The 19,007-nt window shown below is 39.9% G+C and overlaps 1 pseudogene; it reads right to left on the bottom strand.

The window, feature by feature from the left end:
• Window positions 1–2,524: 2,524 nt before the first annotated feature.
• LOC137278846 (deleted in malignant brain tumors 1 protein-like) lies at window positions 2,525–18,598 on the bottom strand (annotated as a pseudogene).
• Between the last annotated feature and the right edge of the window lie 409 nt (window positions 18,599–19,007).

Raw genomic sequence — 19,007 nt, 5'->3', positions numbered from 1 at the left:
TGAACACTTCTTGGGTATGTGCTGGACCATGAACACTTCTTGGGTATGTGCTGGACCATGAACAATTCTTGGGCATGTGCTGGACCATGAACACCAATTTAACAGATGTAATAATACTACATAGTATTACATAACAGTGTGATACGTCACCTTTCAGACTTACACGCATGAGTAGGATGGCATTCTGTGTGTAGTGGTTTATTCTGTTTTAGAACCAATTACTACCCACCATCTTCAGATATAATATATGACACCTGCATATCAATGTTCCTTTGACAAACGTTGGATGACTCTTTGTATTATGTGTTTATTGTACACTGAAGTATTACAAGGCTCTTAACGAATAACTAAATATGAATTATTTCTTTCTGGGGAACATTTTCACTTTATTCACGTTTGTACATGACAATGAAGGCAATTGTTATGTCACATGAAGCTAGTATCTGACGACAAAGTAAGTGATGTTGCGCAATTGTTAACATATTTTAACATGTACGCACAGAGGTATTGTAAAATTGACATGCAACATCACACAGCAACTGATCATTCCATTCTTTCAACACTCCCAAGAACAGCAGCATTCGAAACCAGCCAAGGAGTTGTTAATTTCTTTTCTAAATCACATATGCCTGCGTTGGAGAGAGAGAGAGTTTTGTCTTGGAGCTGACTCCTAATCTTCAATACATGGACACAAATTTATATTTCTGACTAAGTATAACCTGAAGTATATCCTAAATATATCCCACTCTTGGCTTTCCCCCGAGGTGATATTGCACATGTAGCAGTGCTACGACTATCTTAAAGGTCACATGCAACGTAAAACACAACTTTGCAAATTCAGTTACCTTTCGGTGTGCACTTACCGAAACAAATATTCAAAAATGCCAATTCAACCTATAAAGTTGAAAAACGCGATGAAAAAAAAAGCCCGCGAAATTAGAGTTCAAACGATTCACTAAATTTCCCCCAGCGCTGAGGACAAAAAATGCTTTCAGCAGCTGTGCTGCACTGCGCCCATAACGCATGCGCCGTGAATAGGTTCGCAGAGCTTGAAACAGTGTGCATGACCTGAGTATGAGGTCGTGAGCAGTAGTCTAATCCTGGTTGTGTACACAAACAAGTAAGTAATGTACACGTTACATCAAAACAACTTGTTGATTGTGGTAAGTAATATCTGGTTTATTGACATCTATATGTCTGCCTGCCTGTCTGGTAACGACAATATGCAATACACAGCTTCAGTCCTTAACCACATGCAATTTACACCTATCAGGCTATACGCCATAAACAAAATAAATTGATTGATGACTCGTGCACCCGAGTCCTGTCTCCGCCACATTATGTAATATTAGACAGGCGTGACACTTATAAACATGACATATTTTTATGTCTGTGGATTGCAAACAAACTAAATCCATTTTTCTCGGACGACTGGATCTGACGGAAACTGGTGCAAACTCTTGTCAGTTTCAAGTCCTGCTTTGTACTTGGATGAATGACAGTTTCCAGCCACGCAGAAGTTCACTATCTCTACTGGGATAATTTTTGATTGGATCGAACGCAAATTCAGAGAACATGTATTTACAAAACCCAACATCACTATATAGGTTCTTTATGGATAACAACTTCTTCTGTAGTGTATATGGATTATGAATCCATAGGCATCCATCCATGCGCATCAAGTACAATAAAAAAAGTTGTTATCCAGAAAGAATCCTACTTTCTTGTGACTCGCATACTTCTAACATGCCCATCAAACAGATCATCTTTCTGTACTCACAATGAGCCCTCGGCGTATCAGCAAATGAACCAGCCAATCGGAAGTCGCCGTTACACCTGAGTTGCACCCCCACCCGCTATGACTGGGTTCGGTCTCTCGAGGGCTTCGTTTCGAGGGAAGTAAGCCCAAGCACATAATATTGCACTTTTGAATTGCGACTGTGCTTATAATTTTGTTTTTACAAGCAGTAAAATATATTATATGTCATGAATAAGTGATACTTCTGTTTTAATTTGCATGTGACCTTTATGCCTATGCCAGAGAATTCGAGTTACAGTCATGGTGGCGCATGGTACATCGCTATGTGTACGTGGGCCCAGGCCACGGTCTGCAACAACCGCATGTCCAATTAAAAAAGGCTCAGTCAGGGGTGCCACTACCGCCTGTCCAGTTAACCGAAGTTCGGGAACATCATACACACACAACGGCACCAAATTATGCGTTTCACCGGTAACGTCGTTGGGTGACGTCCAACACAAGTGTGTGTGTCAGACACATCCTCCTCAGTCAGGATTGACAAGCAACACAACGTTCAGTATAGATACTTGGCTGCTATCGTGGGTCAAAGCTCTTCATTGCCTATGGTAATTGTAGACCTTGGATATCAAATAAAAAAACCCCCCAACTTTGTATAGATTTTCCTGTTTTACAACAGTGTGGCCATCCGTGGAGATCCAGATTACAATTGTCATATATCTGGAATATTTCTGAGAACGGCGTTAACCAACAAACCAAACAGCCAAGCTACAACCGTGAGTCTTCGACCTGACTGTCTGCTGTATCACTGTTCGTTGTAGAGTTATCAGGAACACGACTGTCAGAGTTTGGCACCTGGATTTCAGTATTCTTTATAACTTCATCGTAGGAAGGCGGTGGATCAAACGCAGCAGTGTTGTAGTATTCTCCTGTGTGCAATGGCCGGATTGAAACCTGTTGCTGACTGTACCCCACTGTATATTCTGGGGGTGGGGTAGACAGATGTCCCACTGGGGTTGTTAAATGAGCAGGCCTTGCTCTTGCATGTGCTTGAGACATTTCTGTTAACTTTCGTTTCTTATAAGACAATCCGCAATGAATAAGGATACCAAGCAGGATACCGCCTCCAACCAATCCTCCGAAAAGTGCAGCAACATTGAACTGAGCCGATCCCTTTTCTGAAGCAAAAATGAGGTAATTAGGTATTCATGCAGCCATTAATTCATCACCTTGAACTACTTTGTGCTATAGTAACACTGTTACGTTCAGAACTTCTTTGTATCATGGCAACGCTGTCACGTTTAGGACAACTTTGTACGGTGATAACAATTAAACCTTCCAAACCATTTTGTATCCGGTTTACAATAAAACGTTCAAAACTACTGTGCATCACTGTAACATTTAGAACTACTTTGTATAATGGTAACAATATTTTAGCACCACTTTGCATCATTTTCACAATATAATATTCAGAACAACTTTGTAGCATGGTAACAATGACACGTTTATAACTTCATGTCACGATGACAGTATGACGTTCACAACTGCTTTGCATCTTGAAAACTGTGTCACATTTCAAATGCAGTATGTTTTGTTTTCATATTACCGACTGTTTGGCAGTCAGTGTAACATACCATCTTGGCTACTTTGCTTTGAGTAATATGTTATCTTGAAGCCGCCTCCCGTGTGAGACTGGTCAGTATGGAAGAGGACTGTCATCGAGCGGCCAGAACTTTTTTTGTTGGGGTAAGAATTCCGCACCATCGTCCAAGAGATGGGGAAGATATGTACCGCCCTGAAATGTACATAGTTGTCATTCCAAGCATTTTCGGAACGGCACACGGTAAAACAAATGGTTCCAACTTCTTCATATACAGTAGACTAAGGTCAGTACGAAAACGTAGATGTTTACTTCGTTTTTACCTGAGTTTGCACTACACATTTCGACGAAAATTTAGAGCAAATGGTCTGGACCCGAAAACAGCGTGACATATTCGTAGCCTAAAGTATTGGAGCAGGTATAGCAAGTGAAAGGCCACACAACAAAGCATTTCTACAATCATCCAATAAATGCACAAGTTCTCAAACGCAGTCTGTAGTAATTCAGATACCGGTAATGCCGTTTGTATGACATTTATTTACAAATTGCTATTGCAACCAAGAACCAAATCCAAACTGTGAAGGTCAATAAACAGATGGTGCGAGAAGACGTTCTGGGATTGCCGAGGAAAAAGTACATTCTTATGTCTTAAAGGCTCATGGCATTGTCAGTTTGCATTTTAGTCCCATAATTTCCCATGGCCAGATTTTTTAACAATGACATAACAGAATAATTGTAAAAGTTCTTCTATATCGTTTATTTCGGCATTATGGGAGCAGCAGACATTGGTTCACGCAGAGCATAAAGTTGGCAACTGTGGCGACGGATAACGTTAACCGCTTGGATAACCCGATGTTCCTCCGCTCATTGACGATTCATGAAGAATTATCATCACACGGAGACATTTTGTGGACACTTTCTCTTTCTCAGTAAAGAAAATAATTCCGTGAAACCATGTTGAAACTTGAACTATGCCTTACTAAGCACCCTCTTCACTGAACAGAAACATTTGTCTTATTTCGAGTTGTATTTGTGCAAGTACTGTTCACAGAGAACTGAAATGAATAAAAATTCTATTAGTCATATTTGCTATGACCTCAAAACCTTTACGTACCATCGAATGCTTCAACGTAATCTTTCCAACAGCCCGCTGAATATTCAATATCAGACATCACCACTTCCAAAGTAATCACATGGTCATAGGAATAGGTTGTTATGTACCATTTACAGTCGGCATTGCTGAAAAAGGGGAGGTCTTAGGTGTAATTAATAGATTTCAGAAGATGGAGTTGAAATAAATTGCTGCTTCTGGCCATATTGAGCAGTACTCTCTTTCCCTCTTTCTCTCTCTCTTTCTCTCTCTCTCTCTCCTTGCTGGTCATCCTGGGTATTACATTAAAAGATATTATGCTAACTGTATTATACTATGGATGCAAAAATGTGTGTGTGTGTGTGTGTGTGTGTGTGCGTGTGTGTGTGTGTGTGTGTGTGTGTGTGTGTTCATCCACCTCATCTCTGTTCAGCTGCACAAGGGCGCTTTTCCCTCAACCGTTGGATGTCAATCTCAAACGGTACAATGTATTGTCAGTCTCATCTCCCTGGGGATTAAACCACTCTTGCAGCCGCTGGACGCACCATATGGTTTTCCCATCATTTCGAGGTACCCATTCACAGCTGGGCTGGACTGGGAAAAATAGTCATGGTACTTTGTCATTTGTGTCCTAACTGGACATTGCTGTACCGGCAACTACGTATTTGCACGTATTCATGTGGTCACCATTGGGCCATTCACCAATGTATTCTTTGATGTTTCAAGTGCAAAGGATTGTGTGCTGTCCGGTAGGGGATGAGACAACATGGCAGGAGTCTGCACACAAAGTTGACTCCAAGGTTTTCAGATCCGATGACAGGTGTGCTCGATCCCGGCATGCTCGCTTGATCACTAGGTTGGCGCCTGAGACAGTTCGACCTGGTGCCTCAGACAGTTCGACCTGGCGCCTCAGACAGTTCGCTCTGCACATGCATTCAATGAGTATAAATGCATCTGACTTACTTTGGATAAGAGAGAGGGTACCGAGGCGATGTTAAATCGTAGTTATAATGCTCAGATGCAGCCAGATTCCGCGACTCACAAACTGAAACAAAGGACGTGTCAAATATTTAGAATATATTCGCCTCTTCTCCCAAATGTGCAATAGTCATGTTTGGGCGATATCAAACAATAGTACATGTTATTGTATCCCGCGAGCAATATCACTGTTGGAGTTTTGTTGTGTTGTATTTATACAAAGTGTTAGGGGTGTATGTTGGGGAGACTGAAAACTTGAAAAAAAATAATACAACCAGCCAGTCTCTTCACATTGTCAGATACCGCCAATGCCATATCCGCATATGTCTTTCGGAATTTGATCTAACAGAGAAACCACAGTGTCACATAAAACGTGCACATCTTTGGGTACTTCCTTGAAGCTTTGCAAGTATCGGACATGTTGACAAATGCTCTTCAGTTCTACTGTGACACTTCAAATTCTAAAGACACATTTACAGGATTGTTAGGCTGAAGTGACTAAAACGTGGTTATGTATTTATTGACCCATCAGTGGAATCACAAGATGTACTATCTGTGAATGTAGTGTGGGCGATGGGGCAAGCCTAATGGGTAAGCGTCTGCTCTTCTCGCTTAAAACACTGGTTCGATTCCGTATATGGGAACAATGTGTGGAGCCCATTTTTGTTCCTTAAGAACAACATATATATCTGTGTAAATTACATGAAAATTATCATACACACATCATACAAAATTATTACACACACATTTCTCTTGTAACTGCTATATCACAATATTGGAACACTAGAAGTGAATTTTACCTTTTTCATAAATGACAGCGAATATTCCAGAGGCACTCACCTTCGTAATTACCCCCCCGGGCAGACAGCTTGAAGCCTGTTCCTGTAGTCCCGTAACTACCAGAGTAGAATCGTATTCTCATATTGCGCCCTGAACTCACGAACGTTTGGTAGGAATTTCCACAGAGGGATCCAATTTCTCCGATATCTGAATACATGTTGCAACGACAATATTCTTTCAGGCAAGGTAAAGAAATTCCACAATAATATTTGAAAACTGAACTATGATTACAAAACACCCTACAAGACGTTATTAGTCACTTTAAAAAGACGCAAATTTAAAAGCATCACTACAACAGAGAGTTTGAAAACAGTCGTATCATACACTAACTGCTGAGGAAGACTACACATATATCATTCCTACCGTCATTAATCGAAATAGTATCCAAATGACAGTAATGGGATGATCGGAAACTGTTGTCCAGAACAGTTAGTTTGATGTTGACGTCATACTCTGCTGTTAAGTACCAGAAACAATTCATATGCCTGAAATGTGAAAGACAATGTGATTAAAATAACTAAACAATCTGCAATTCCACAATAATACACCTATTTCAGATATATCATGGTATGTCAGCTTGCGTGGTGAGAGGGCAAAAATCTACGTCATGGAAAGTGGTTTGCTCTACAGTAAATATCTAGTTTTCCTGTTTAACAGTAAAGAACGGATATTTCGTCGTATGATTTACAACATACATCAGTGCTATACGGCATCAGTTGATCGGTCCGATGACATCGGTGGGCACAACGTGGTGCCGATAGACTAATGGCTGAATCTTGTGCCACGGATCTCTGAGAGAGTGAGTGAGTTTGTTTTTATCACTTTTCCAGCGGTATCTCGGCGGGGAAGCACCAGAAATGGGCTTCGCATATTGTACCCTTATGGGGAATCAAACTCTGGTCATCGGCGTAACTAGCGGACACTTTAACCACTAAGCTACCCAATCGCATTACAGATCTTTGAAGACCCGTGAAGGTCCCGGGGTAGAGGAGGCCTTCAGCAACCCATGCTTGCCCTAAGGGATATGCTTGTCGTAAGAGGCGACTAACGGGATCGGGTGGCCAGACTTGCTGACATGGTTGACATATGTCAACGATTCCCAATTGCGCAGATCGATGCTCATGTTGTTGGTCACTGGATTGTCTGGCCCAGACTCGATTCTTTACAGACCGCCACCATATAGCTGGACTGTTGCTGAGTGCGGCGTAAAACTAAACTCACTCACTCACAGATCTTTGAACATCAGTGGGCACAACTGCACAACAGTTGCGGGTCTTTCGCCCATAAGGTCAAGTTTTACTACATATAGTAATGCGCAACACATTTAGGACAGTCACAAGAGAATCTACCTTGGGTAAGTAACAGGATACATTGGTGAGTAGATCGTCGTTGTCAACGCCGTTACAGAGATGTTCGTACTACAGACGTACGGTGCTGTAATAATAATAGGTTCGGACATGTTAAGGTTATGCTTGTCGAGTCCTTTTCCAATGATATTGGTATGACACTTTGACTGGACAAATGTAATACTCTTCATTTGAAACGTGGCAAGGTAGCTAATCATGGTTCAGTCGGGTTTCAAGGGGGCTGAGGTGGGGCAGGGGTGGCCGTAAGTGGGGAGGGGTTAGGTGTGGGGTGTACTGAGCATCTTGTGGAAAATCAGGTCTACGCCTGTTTTGGAATACAAGATCGAGACAAGCTTCAGGATGACCAGGTTCAAGACAAAACTTCGGGTCGAGTACAAATCTCGCTGAAAGAAAATCTGGAGCTCGGCCCTAAAAGCTCGAAACAAGGTCAAAGTCACCAATACCTTTGGTGTGCTTGTCCTTTACTATTTCTTCGGAGTGGTTGAGATAACAGAGCCCACCATCCACGTTCATCGTTCAGTCGTTTAATGCCAATCTATTCTGGAGGTCAGGCTTTTATTAATGTGGCGACTCTTTGTGATAGAATTTTATTCTGTACTTTTGCACGTGTTTAGTTATCGAATAAACAGAGAGATATCTTCACAACCGCAAATCTAAATCTCTTTGAAACTGTCACATTCGATTTCGACTAGGCCTGAGTGAACCGGGGGTCAATAAAGGAAGACACAATATCGGAAAAGAAAGTAGTTGCTGTAAAATATGTAACCTTCACCTTCACAGGTGTGACACCCAAGTAGGTATAATTACATGAAATAAATATTGGTTATTGAAAGGTGAGGATCCTCCGTTTTGTATCACTTGTGATGAGAGAGTCACAGTCAAGCATATTTTGCTTGACTGTGTTGAATTCTCCATCACAAGGGATAAGTATTTTACAGTTAAAACAATTAATGATCTTTTCACCAGCGTTAATTCTCATTTAATCACTGTTTTTTTAAAAAGAAATTGAGTTTTTGGTTGAATTTTGAATAACATGTTCTGTAAATAGATGTATTTTAATGACTGGTAGTTTGGGTTAGTAACTTGAATTGTTAGTGGCTGTACCCTCAAAGAGGGTTGCAGTATTGTAAAAGTATTGTCCTCCTGAGAGGGTACGTAAGTCCCAAAACATTCCAAGTATATTTAGACTTTCCAATGTTTTTAATCGTGGTATATGTATATTTTTAATTTGTGGCTAGATGTGACTAAATTGCTAACATCTGAAGGGACGGTGTAAATCCAACTAGGGTCCATGCAGGAAGCAAAGGTACTGTAAGTCCCCATGGTCCCTAGTATGGTGATCTACCTTCAGTTGTTTGCAATCTGTAGCCTGTTTTTATATTGTATTGTCCGAATAGTGATATTAGTTTTAACTTTCCACGCTAGTTTTAATTCTATTTGTGATATTCTAGTTGTTTTACTGTCCTTTGTTGACAGGTGTTTATGATATGGATATATTCCATTTCAGTGTTAAATGTTCTCGTCACGATATGGCTGAAATATTGCCGATGTGACGTTAAATATTAACTCACTCACTCACTCACTCACTCACTCATTCACCGGGAACGTTCACGCTGTTGCATGAACCGTATATCTTTTCCCTTTTAAGATGATCTAGCAAGTGTTATGTCCGGGAATATTTATTCCGATTTTCTATGAAACACCTGGGATAGTCATGACTGCTTATATTGCTAGAATGTATCGAGAAATAGCAGTTCGAAGCTAGACGGTGGAATCAGCTGATCGTCATGTTTTGTCGATTTGTTGACGTTTTACAATCGGTAATTTAAGTTTGGCACTAGATGTCTCAGAACCACGTATTTGAAACGGTGTATTTTCATTGTATATGTCCGCAAATGGCTTTAGTATTGCGGTCGATGTTCCTGCATTCATGTAACTGACTGCGGCGAGGAGCTGATGGGGTGCGCGAAATGAGAAACACTGAAAGTCATGTTACGTAAATTTCATCGGGTCATACAAGATGGGATTGACATTTTTGACAACACAAATATTTAGGAGGTAGAGAGAGAAGTGAGAAACAACGGTCACGTAATTGTAAGATAACAGCAACGGACGAATTATGTCAGTCATCACATATAACAGTAACGGACGAATTATGTCAATCATCACCTATACGTATACATAACCATGCAATTATAAAATACGATATACATGGGCATACCTAAAATCCGCTTTTTTTTGTCTGTAACTGTTCGTGATGATTGAAACACAAAATCACTGTATGGATAAATAATGCATAAAACACTGTACATTTCTACAGCCTTTTAATTATCCTGAATTTTGGCCATAAATTAAAATGTTTTGTATGTTCTCTTAGTTTTTAATAAAAGGGAACAATAAAATAATAATTAAATATTCTTTTATCAAATATGACATTTCAGACACAGAAGACGTAGTACTACTAGGATAAGTACATATTCAAGGGCATAACTAAAAAAAAATTACATATATTTATACTGATTATAAATTTCAATCTCCAGTATAATAAATGGCACTGTTAAGTGTTGAAGCAACAAAGGTTTACATGTTGTGTCTACATCCAGCTTGCCTTCACAACAATCAGATTATTATAATAGTCAGGAAAAAGCTGGTATTGTATTTACTACAGCTACCTCTTCATGTTTTGATAAAATAAATTGATTTTTCAAATTTGAACGCAAATACGTAAAAAAGGGTCAGAATCTTTTCCCACTTTACATTGTAGCTGCACTGTACAATTTTGTGTTCATGTCTTTTTTATGATGATGCATGTGTACTTTAATAATAAATTACGGATGCACGACTTTATTCAGCCATTGTACATATTATGTGTCAAATTTGTAAAAATATAAATAAATGCATAAACATATCTTCAGAGAATGATATGGGAATAAATTCGAATTATGTCATCAAAAACATATTTGATTTTAAACACATTGCCTTTGTTAATTCCTAGCAAATCTATATAACCTACAGTTTTTTAATAACTGTTGAATGAAAATCATCAAACAAAGTTGAAGTTAGAAAATATGTGGTCTGTCATGCGAAATATGTGTCAATATATTGTTATCAAAACAAGAAACACATGTGTAATTCGATATCATGCACATCCTCTTGGGAGGTCAGAATTATATATTGTTTGTTGATCTCTGTATATGACTATTTATATTAAAAACAAGTTGTGTTATTTTTTTGTAAGAAATGAATCAATAAATTCACATATGTAAATGTACAGTAGTGTCAGAATTTAAAACCAAAATGGATTCAGGTAAGTGAGGAACAGCTCCTTAAAACGTAATTAAGATATCTCTAACTAACCGTTACATTCTATACCAAATTTCTTCAATTGTCAGGATTTGTAATAATCACAAATTGGCGATAAAGACCTTCCAGGGGATGGTCGTTGGTTGGAGGTGTATCTCCAATTGTTTACATTGAGAATGGTGGTAGTATGGGAACTATTTGTAGAATTTTAATGTGGAAATTGTTACTGAATTACCGATGGAGATAACATAGGGGTTGATAACATATGAAAACAACTGCAATGCCTCGTGTTCTGTCGTAGGAAATGCCGTGACAACATACCGATTTTTCATTGCGTTTTCCCTCTTTATCTATATCGTGTCAGTTCGTACTGTACACGGAAATCAAACAAAAGGTGCCTTTCTAAACTAAAAATCAACGCGAAACATGGCCCTCTGGGTCAGTTAATGGCTTTTCGTCGCAAACGATCGTTTTGTCAATGAAGGTGACCACGACAAGGCGTTTGCTGGGTTCTGTCTTTACATGTAGCAAGATGTCGCAGCGCACTTTGAGCCCGGAACCAGACCTGAAGCGAGACGTTGGACCGTCGCTTATACCATTTCAAAAGGAGAGTTAGCGCCCCTCGCAACAAAAAGATCGCCCATTGTCTGATATTTTCCTTTAAGCTTTGATGATCAAACGTGTCAATTCTAAAATCTTTCCGACAATTATTAAGACATTTACACGTGAATTGATTACCAATTTCAAAATGGGAGTGACGTTTTGGTTTTTTGCGGTTCAGTGTGTTTGAGATGTCCATGAGGACAAATATCTCCTCTCCGAAGACAACCCACGTACGATAAGATCATTCATGAAGATGAAATCTTGCCCGATTGAACCGCATTCGCGACCGTTTTCACGGTCATAGAGACCAGCTGCAGGATATTGTCGTCGATTTTCATGATTCAGTGATCCTACCACAGATCAAGACTTATCCCCGTGAACGTCAGCCTAACTCAAACGTTCCTGTCTGTAATAACGAGTCCGTTAGATACATGTCCTCAGAAGGAGACCACTCTCACGGAGACGATTACTCAGTGTCTGAATTCTAGAAGAATTGAGGCAACGGGCCATTTCTGACTGTAAGGAAAGTCATGACGTCCTTCAGCAAATTGGAGACCTAGTTCCAAGCATCCCTCTGACTAATTTTAGGACGTCTTTGACGCAGGGGATGAATATGTACAATCGGTTCTTTTCAGCTGCTCTTTGACAACTGCGCCACTGATGAAATTCTCTCCAGGTGCATCCAAAGACAAAGGTTTCCAAGGATCTTGTCACACCATGATCATGCTACTGATTGGTTTTATGTTAATCATGAAACTGAGATCTTATTCGGTTTCCTTATCATTAACATTGAGGAGCAAATTGACTCTAAAATTAATTATTATATAATACTCACTTTCTGTCGCTGAATATTTCAGACGGAAACCTTTCTTATTTACACTTCCATCGGTTCTGAAGATTATAAACATGGTATTCCCCGTACTTTGAAATGTCGGGGCTCTGTCATCACACCAGTTTTCAAGAAGAGAACTTTGATTTGTGACACCTGAAACAACATGCGGTGACCCATAAGCATCTTGAACTGACAGATTTAAATAGATATAATAGACTCTACATTTAGATGGGGTTTTTTCGCCATTATGTGCTTATGATCTTTGATCTTTACTATTCATTTAGTTACAAATTTCAGAGAAATCAGTGATGAAAACTGAAGTAACAGAAGTTTGAAAAGTTTTCCTCTTTGGTAGTATGGTTATGTCCAGAAGGATGCATGTACTTGAACCGACCATCACATGACTCTATAGAGGCAACTCCTGAGTGCTACTGCTTGCTCAGCTTGACCTGATCAAGTGAATAGTGATTCACTTCGTGACCGTGTCATAACCGGTTGGGTCTGTTATTATGAAGGCGTGCACCTTTGTCGGTTTATTGTCAACATGCCCGAACAGCCGAGATACTGAGTTGCCGTTTAATTTCTCAGTGTCGAGAAATCGTCAACTATATCCTTTCTTAAAAAGAAGATGTGTGCATGCGTCGCAAGAATGCAACATTAATAACATTCTCTGCTCCCCTGTTTAATTAAGTTATCTGGACCTGCCGATTGTGACATTTGACCTCCCGGGTCATGCATATGTAAAGTAGCTCAGGTCATGCTGAACGTATTGTAGGCTGTGTGTCCTCAACATGCAACATAATCGGCTATAATACGTATTCAGCCGCGCCAAACTTTCCATTCCGGGTATTTACATTTAAGGAAAAATTGGGAATTAGAGTAAGAGTTGTATGTAGCCTACCGTCGAAGGCTTTCACGATGTCAAAGCGACATCCTGTGGAAGATTCCAGTTGTGAATCAACGACTTTTACATAGATCATCTTCCCTTGGGGCGCTGTGATGTGCCAGACACAATGCAGGTTCCTAGAAACCAAATCAACGTCAGCACTATCCGTAAACGTGTACACACCCGCATATATATATATACATACGCTCTCTCGCTCTCTCTCTCTCTCTCACACACACACACACACATACATACATACATACATACATACATACATACATACATACATACATACATACATACATACATACATACATACATACATACATACATACATACATTCTATGCCAATTACCACCTTTAATACACACGCTTCACAAAATGCTCATACAAACAAAACAAACAGATGAACACAAATATACGTACGAAGGGTACTGGTCAGGATAACCTGGCGATGTTATGTACCGATCGATTTCTGTCGCTGTCAGGTGCGTATCCTCACAGTGGTTCGGTCTGTCTGTGGTTCTCGTTGGGGCTGTAGTTGTGGTTGTGGTTGTGGTTGTGGTTGTGGTTGTGGTTGTGGTTGTAGCTGTGGCGCGAGAAAATACAGTGAGGCAACAGTTTACCTTATGTCATGATCTCAAGGAACATGCATGTTAAAGACTTTGTTCTGGTGTCCTCAGCCGCGATGTAACTGGAACATTGCTGAACGCGCGTTACAACCATATTCACTCAAACAATCAAATACAAGTACTTCAAATACATAGTGGTATCAATAGCTATAGGGACTAAGCAAATAAATGGAAAAAGCATTCGTTCATCACGCCAAAAACTCGGATCCGATTTCATGCATGAGTAGCAATGTCCAATGTCAGTTTTCGACGTCTCCCGTTACAATGTTGGACAGTGTTGCTCCAAGCAGTGTAAAACAAAACTCATAAGTTACTCGCATACTAATCAGAGATAGAACAGTGGTGCTTGATTGCTAGTTCATAGAACAGTTAATCTTTATCTGAACAGCATTGCAGTTATTGAGCAGAACAAATCGCAGATGTTACTACTCCGAAAAACAGAAGTTCTGTGGTGAATCCAGATAAAACCCGAAACCTTGTAGTGAGCAACTGACTAAATATAACACGTTGTGACGAACCTTCATCATAAAGCATTCGTGAAGATATGGGTTAGAATTGTAACTCGTGAATGTCGTAAGTGGTGACAGGATAGGGTCAGGCTTTCTGATTTGCTGGACACATGACGACGCAGTCCAGCTTATACCGTTGATCATTGGATTGTCTGGTCCACACTCAGTGATTTACATACTGCCGCCATATATATACATATATAATCTCTGGGATATTGCTGAGCGCGGCGTAAAAACTGCACTCACTCATTCACTCATCACAAATGAAAACTGACATGTAACGTCCTTTAACGAAACAACGCAAAGCTGCAGGATATGACTTGAAAAACTTACTTGGCCCTGGCACCTGTTGGTATGAGACACGGAAAGCAGGCCTGGATTCTTCACTGGATGAATGGAAGGTAATCATAACGTAAGAGCTAACAGGTTCATACGCCGTACTGTTTGCTGGATTGCCCGCCGAGCATATTGCAACATGCTGATCCGGCGATGAACCTTAAAATATACAAGACACATTTGAGAGAATGCCCACGTGAATATAAGCAAGTGGATTATTGTGTGTCCACTTGACACGTTATATGATGTGTTTGATTTCATTTCGGGTTTAGGGTGGAGTGGGTAGCCTGATGGTAAAGCGTTCACCCGTCATGCCGAAGTTTCGCATCTGATTCTCCACATGGGTACAATGTGTTAAGCCCATTTCTGGTGTCCTCCGCCGTGATATTGCTGGAACAGTGCTAAAAGCGGCGTAAGGCGCCCTCAGTATAACCTACTTCTGGTTTACTTACGAGAAGTCAAAACCAAAACATCGGTGGAGGTACAATTCTCAAGACCGTCTTCCACTTCAACAGAGACTCGGATCCTCGAGTTGGTAGAGGTAGTTGATATACCCCAGCTGCAGGTGAGGTTACTGCAGAGCAATAATTGAATTTACATGTATCAAGTGGAAATGTGATACAACATCCTTGTATAAACCAATCAGAATCAACCCTTCTTCAGTGTCACTGTAGAACGGAGAATAGTTCGATGCTTTATATGAGGAGTTAACGAAATCTCACTTTAGTGCTTTTGAGTGCCAAACACAATTAGAATTACTATAAGTAGGAATAACCTGTTTGTATCTGTGCTATTCGCACAGCGCATGATCGGGGAATATTGGAAGACTCATATTCTCTGGAATTAGAGCTTCGTGATGATTTTGTTTCATGTCTTGCTACAACCAAGGGACGCAACCGTCCCCAGTTAATTGCTAATTAATAGATTTAATTAGACCTAATTAATAGATTTAATTATAAACACATTAACGGTTAGTTGTAGGTAATATCGTTCATATCATGTGCACCATCAAAACAAACATGTATGGCGAGTTACCCAACATATATTACAATTACATATATTACAATTTAATTACATGGATCTATGACTACAACGGTCAAAGGGTAAATTTTAATTTCCTTTCAACTTTTATGGCACTCTGTTTACGAAATTTGAATCAGTTCATTCTGAAAACAATAATCATGTGACCAACACAACCTTACAAAATTAATATGCCTTGTAATTGATCTTATGATCACATTTGACGATTCTCGGGACCGCGTCAAACTGAAAAATGACTTATTTGGTTTTTTTTGCTAATCTCCCTTACCTTTCATAAGAATCTGGGTAACCAGGCGAGTACACATAAGACGGGTAGTAGTAGGCGTTCAAGAACACAGAGCATGATGTTGCTGGAATAAAATTAAACGTGTGCATAGAAGTGTTGGAAAATGCAAATTTCCAAAGCCCTACATTTCTTCATGGTACTGACCCGTGAAGGTCCGGGATAGAATAGGCCTTCAGCAATCCATGTTTGTCATAAAATGCGACTATGCTTGTTGTAAGAGGTAACTAACGGGATCGGGTGACCAGGCTCGTTGACACATGTCCTCGGTTCCCAATGGGCGATCTTTTTGTTGCGAGGGGCGATAATTCTCCTTTTGAAATGGTATAAGCGACAGTCCAATTTCTCGCTTCCGGTCTGGTTCCCGACTCAAAGTGCATTAGGACAGATTGCTACATGTAAACAGAACAAAGCAAACTCGTTGCCGTGGTCATCTTCATTGAAAAAGCGATCGTTTACGAAGAAAAGCCATTAACTGACACAGACTGACAAAGGCGTCGTTTGTTTAATTTCCAAATGCATTATGAATTGACACAATAGAAGATAACAGGGAAAACGCCATGAACAGTTGCTATAATATCACGGCATGTCCCACTACAATACGACAGAGCAAGTCTCGGGGGTCGTAGCGTCTGTGAAATAGTGAAAATTCTTGTTTATGCGTTATCAGCCTTTATGTTGTTAACAATAGTAATTCTTTAACTAATGTCACCTTAAAATCTTACAAATAGTTCCTATACTACCACCGATCTCAACGTAAAGGAAAATCGGAGATACACCTCCGGCAAAAGAGTATTCCCTTGAAGTTCTTTCTCGAGAATTTGTGATTACTACACATCCCTGACAATTGAAGAAATAGCGTACTTAACATAATGGTAGTTTTGCTTAGTACATTTAATAAATTAATATTTAAATATTATTTCCTTCATTAAAACTTAAGAAAAAACGTTTTAATTTATTTATACACTTAATTGAGGTTAATTAAAATGCAGTCATTGGAGAAATTTGCAATATTTTTCTATAGAGTGAATTAATATTTCATGCATCACAAACTTTTACAGACATAAAAAAGTACAGTAGGGATTTTAGTTATGCCCAATTTATCGCATTTGAAAGTTGGCTACATGTAGGCGATAACTGCCATAATTCGTCCGTTAATATTATTTTACAATTACTTCACCATTGTTTCTCACCATCCTCTGTACCTGGTAAATATCTTTGTTGTTAGAAATCTCAGTCCCATCATGAACGACCCAATGAAATTTACAGAGCAAGACTTTCAGTGTTTCACATTTCGGGCATCGCATCAACTCCCCACCTTAGTGAATTCACCGAATGCAGCCATCTCGGCCGTAAGGCGATTTGAGTACATATGCAATGAAGATGCACTGCAGTTTTAAATGTGTGATACTGAGACACCTAGTGCCAGACGTAAATTACCGACTGCTAAACGCCAACAAAACGACAAACATGACCTGAAAACGATCAGCTGATTCCGCCACCTCGCTTCGAACTGCCATTTCGCGATTCATACTTGCAATGTAAGCAGTCATGCCTATCCCAGGTGTATCATAGAATCATGGAATAGATATTTCAGGACATAACACTTGATATATCATCGTAAAAGGGAAACGATATGCTGTCTATGCACCAGCATGAACGTTCCCGGTTACGGTGAAGGCTATACTGGTTAACTGTCTCTAAGTGTAATAGTAACACGTATTTCGCACATCACACATACTACATGCTCTGTCAGTTTATGGTTAGACCGTCCGGGTCAGCGCACCTAGCGGATTAGTAACGGGAAGATAAATTGAAAAAGATCGCCCATTGCGCAGATCGATGCTCAAGCTGTCTGGTCTAAAAGTACAAGCTCACTCTTCTTCTTTACATGAAACCTGTGAAGGTCCCGGGTAGAATAGCCCTTCAGCAACCCATGCTTGCCATAATAGGCGACTATGCTTGTAGTAAGAGGCAACTAACGGGATCGGGTGGTCAGACTTGATTGACACATGTCATCGGTTCGCAATTGCGCTTTCCTTTACGTTTTTCAAAATTAGCTTTTAAAATTAGTGCTGATGTCACTGGATTTAATGGTTTGCCGATCCCAATCTTGATCTTCTACAAACTATGGTCATGATAAAACTGGAATGTGGGAAAGGCCCCAAACGCGCACACCCACTATGTATTATTATTATTCGTTCCCGGTCCCAGTGGCATTACATCGCCCCAGCTATCTATTCCTGTCGAAAGAATCGACTAAGAGGACCGAGTGAAATGGTTATGTGACTCATATATCATCGTACTCAAAGTTCAATGACATGTGTATCATTAACTTGATTATTTTACCACCCCGTCATATATTTCAACCACTGAAGAGGTGGTGTTTTACTAGGAAAAGCAAACGCACCTCTTATCAAGATGACAGCAAACGTTCCAGACAATAACGCCATATATCCTGATACGTACCTGACATGGTTCTGTAGTGTATGTCAAACCCCCTGTCCACCAATTCACTATCCGTTTTGAAACGCAGGCTCATCGTGTTTCTGGGACTCTGAGCAAAAACAAATTTGCTTGTTGTCGAGCATATTGTAGTTAGCAATAGCTCATCTGAAACCAAAATAACAGAACTAAAACGCTTGCCACGTATAACTTAAAGTGGATCGAATCCAAAACCGTTAAACAAGATCAAATAAGATCAGTCTATGTAAACTTAGTCTCATCATAATTATTTGTCAAGGCTCAACAGTGGTCAGTAATAAAGGAAGCTGTGCTCTTCAATTGGTGATTATGGTGGTTAAAAATGAAAAATATACAAGATACGAAACAACGGATGGTAGACTTTTAAATCACAAAAGGCGACGTGTTGGTGCTGATTCCATTATACTATGACGTATGTATGACTGTAATGACCAATAGCGAATGTGGTTTTACGCCGCTTCGAGGGA

Source organism: Haliotis asinina, chromosome 3 (genome assembly GCF_037392515.1).
Source record: "Haliotis asinina isolate JCU_RB_2024 chromosome 3, JCU_Hal_asi_v2, whole genome shotgun sequence".
NCBI lineage: Eukaryota > Metazoa > Mollusca > Gastropoda > Lepetellida > Haliotidae > Haliotis > Haliotis asinina.
This window is presented reverse-complemented; position numbering and strand designations above follow the sequence as displayed.